The following is a 4,292-nucleotide window of genomic DNA, read 5'->3' as shown; positions in this document are numbered from 1 at the left end:
AAGACACATGCTCTGTTCACATGATGTCAGATTAGGTCCTTAAAAACAAAGTAAGCAACAGTCTTCCCCACAGTCCCGAATTGCCTCTCTTGCTAGTGCCCCCAAAGCACAACTCAGAGCAGAGAGGCTTCAATTAGAACTGTGCACCACTCCTGTGCCAGCTGAGAAATTATCTACAGCTAAGGAAAGCAACACACAGTTTCAAGAGCATGATACCAGAGTAATGAGATTAGTCCATATATTAAAGAAGAAAAAGACAAAAACAAAAAACCCAAAGCCTGTTCCCTTCTCATCAACCAGCCCTCCCCCAAAATCAGCATTTCCTTGCTTTTATTCTGAGTCTTGTAGAAAAGCCTGGACTCCAAGCCAGCCCTCTTCCCCAAAGTTAAACATTCTAAAATCACTGCTGGGTGCACTGTTTCTCAGGACCCATGTTGGGACTCATAGGACAACTTCTGAGATGGTCACTGGACACCTCTTGGCTGGAGGGACCTTGCTTAGTGTCCATCATCTGCTGGGGGAGGTGAGGAAAACCAGGGGTCTGGGCTGGTGGGCTGCATCTCTGATGGGAGGTGGTGAGGCTGTGGGTGCTGCTATAAACAATCCTGCTCCAGGGAGTGCCTCTGCACCTTCAGGTACTCATGGCAGGATAGCCTACAGAAAGGCATGTTGTGCTGGAACATAGAACATCAGACACGTGTTTACAGCTGTGCTGGTACCTCCTGCAGACTCCCTGGATCCGATGCCTGTGGTGAGAGCCTTAGGAGAAGTCACCAAGTCAAAACATCATGGTGGAATCCCCATGTGGTCAGTACCTACTGTTCTGGTCATCCTTTCTGTTTCTTTGGAGGCTTTTTTAAAAATTTATTATTTATTATTATTTTTTTTTTCTTTTTTGCCTTTGCCCAGTGGCACGGGGGAATCTTTGTTTCCCAACAGCAACGGAACCTGTGCCCACTGTATTGGGAGTGTGGAGTCTTAGTCCCTGGACCACCAGGGAAGTCTCCTTCTGAGCCTGTTCTGATAGCTTATCCTGCACTGTCCGACATGTGGACTGACTGACCCCTTTCCCCTCCATTGCAACCACCGTGTGCTGAATGTCCTGGTGTGCTGAAAGTGAAAGTGTTAGTCACTCAGTTGTGTCTGACTCTTTGCAACTCCATGGACTATATCCTGTCATACGCCTCTGTCCATGGACTTCTCCAGGCAAGAACACTGGTGTGGGTAGCGATTTCCTAATCTAAGGGGATCTTCCCAACCCAGGGATAGAACCTGAGTCTCCTGCATTGGAGACGGATTCTTTACCATTTGAGCCACCAGAAAAGCAGTGCACTAACATGGCATCAAATCACACAGCAGGAAAGCTATTCCGTCTTAAAATGTGTTCTCATTCATGACATTTCAGATAGAAAGTCTTGGCTAGATGCTTCTGTATCTTCAACCCCTCCCTAACACTCACTAATATCCATGTGGACAGATAGGTCTGGTCCCAGAGGCTGTTTTTATCTTTTCTTTACAGCAGGTGATGCTTGCTCTGTGTTACTGTCATGCAATGAAGCTTTTCATTTTAAACATAAATGCGTTGACTTAAAGGGACACATAAAGTAGATGATAGTACAGGCAGCAAGCAGATACAGCAGAAGTTGTCATTGGTGTAAAAACTGCTATGTTGATTATGGAAAGAAGTCACTCATGTGAAGGGAAAAATTTGTGAAACACTGCCATCGAGTGAAGGTTAAATATTTAAGAGTGTCCTTGTCAAAGCTCTGTTCAACCTTTATTAGCTAGGTGACCTTGGGTGATTTTCTCTGCTGCTTGTCTTTAAAATGCGGCCAATACTTGCTGTATACTGTATTTATCTTGTTTTACAAATGAGGAGACTGGGGCACATAGAAATTGTGACTCCAGAGAAAAAATTTGACTGCATATTCATCACCAGAAAATGCAACCACTGACTAAAGCTGTTACTTGTCCAACAGCCATCCTCCTTCTTCCTACTTCCAGCATCCTGAATTTGGCAGCACTTTGCCAGACAGGTAGATACGGGGTGAATTATAATCACCTAAGTAAGCTATGAAACCCCAACCCTGCTTGTCAGGGATTTGTTGTGTATCCCTCCTGAACTGAAAAGCGTATGGCAGTACTTCAGTATTCTTGCCTTGAGAACCCCATGACAGTACGAAAAGGCAAAAAGATACGACACTGAAGGATGAACTCCTCAGGTCGGTAGATGCACAGTATGCTACTGGAGACTGGTAGAGAAACCACTCCAGAAAGAAAGAAGGGATAGAGCCAAAGCAAAAACAACACCTACTTGTGGATGGGACTGAGGATAGAAGCAAGGTTCGATGCTGTAAAGAGCAATATTGCATAGGAACCTGGAATGCTAGGTCCACGAATCTAGGCAAATTGGAAGCGGTCAAACAGGAGATGACAAGAGTGAACATCGACATCCTAGGAATCCTCGAGCTAAGACAGACTGGGATGGGTGACTTTAACTCAAATGACCATTATACCTACTACTGTGGGCAGGAATCCCTTAGAAGAAACTAAGTAGCCATCATAGTCAACAAAAGAATACGAAATGCAGTACTTGGATGCAATCTCAAAAACGACAGAATGATCTCTTCATTTCCAAGGAAAACCATTCAGTATCCCCATAATCCAAGTCTATGCCCTGACCAGTAACGCTGAAAAACCTGAAGTTGAACAGTTCTGTGAAGACCTACAAGGCCTTCTAGAACTAACACCCAAGAAAGATATTCTTTTCATTATAGGGGACTGGAATGTGAAAGTAGGAAGTCAGGAAACACCTGGAGTAGCAGGCAAATTTGGGCTTGGAGTACAGAATGAAGCAGGGCAAAGGCTAATATGGTTTTGCCAAGACAACACACTGCTCATAGCAAACACCTTCTTCCAACAACACAAGAGAAGACTCTACACATGATCGGATGGTTGACACCAAAATCAGATTGATTATATTCTTTGCAGCCAAAGATGGAGAAGCTCTATACAATCAGCATAAACAAGGCTGGGAGCTGACTGTGGCTCAGGTCATGAACTCCTTACTGCCAAATTCAGACTGAAATTGAAGAAAGTGGGGAAAACCACTAGACGACTCAGGTACGACCTAAATCAAATCCCTTATGACTATACAGTGGAAGTGAGAAATAGATTTAAGGGACTAGATCTGATAGAATCATTGATGAACTATGGACCGAGGTTTGTGACATTGTACAGGAGACAGGAATTAAGACAATTCCCAGGAAAAAGAACTGCAAGAAAGGAAAATGGCTGTCTGAGGAGGCCTTACAAATGGCTGTGTAAAGAAGGGAAGTGAAAAGTGAAGGAGAAAGGAAAGATATACCCACTTGAATGCAGAGTTCCAAGAATAGCTAGGAGAGATAAGAAAGCCTTCCTCAGCGATCAATGCAAAGGAATAGAGGAAAACAATAGAATGGGAAAGACTAGGAGAAGGCAATGGCAACCCTCTCCAGTACTCTTACCCGGAAAATCCCATGGACGGAGGAGCCTGGTAGGTTGCAGTCCATGGGGTCGCACAGAGTCAGATACGACTGAAGCAACTTAGCAGCAGAGATCTCTTCAAGCAAATTAGAGATACCAAGGGAATGTTTCTTGCAAAGTTGGGCTCAATAAAGGACAGAAATGGTATGGACCTAACAGAAGCAGACGATATTAAGAAGAAGTGGCAAGAATATACAGAAGAACTGTACAAAAAAGATCTTCACGACCCACATAATCACGATGTTGTGATCACTCACCTAGAGCCAGACATCCCGGAGTGTGAAGTCAAATGGGCCTTAGGAAGCATCACGATGAAGAAAGCTAGTGGAGGTGATGGAATTCCAGTAGAGCTATTTCAAATCCTGAAAGATGATGCTGTGAAAGTGCTGCACTCAATATGCCAGCAAATTTGGAAAACTCAGCAGTTGCTACAGGACTGGAAAAGGTCAGTTTTCATTCCACTCCCAAAGAAAGGCAATGCCAAAGAATGTTGAAACTTCTGCACAATTGCTCTCATCTCGCATGCTAGTAAATACTGCTTAAAATTCTCCAAGCCCGGCTTCAGCAATACAAGAACTGTGAAAGTTCAGATGTTCAAGCTGGCTTTAGAAACGGCAGAGGAACCAGAGGTGAAATTGCCAACATCTGCTGGATCATCCAAAAAGCAAGAGAGTTCCAGAAAAACATCTACTTCTGCCTTATTGACTATGCCAAAGCCTTTGACTGTGTGGATCACAGTAAACTGTGGAAAATCCTTCAGGAGATGG

The sequence above is a fragment of the Budorcas taxicolor genome, chromosome Y, assembly GCF_023091745.1.
Source record: "Budorcas taxicolor isolate Tak-1 chromosome Y, Takin1.1, whole genome shotgun sequence".
Lineage (NCBI taxonomy): Eukaryota > Metazoa > Chordata > Mammalia > Artiodactyla > Bovidae > Budorcas > Budorcas taxicolor.
Note: the sequence above shows the minus strand (reverse complement) of the source record.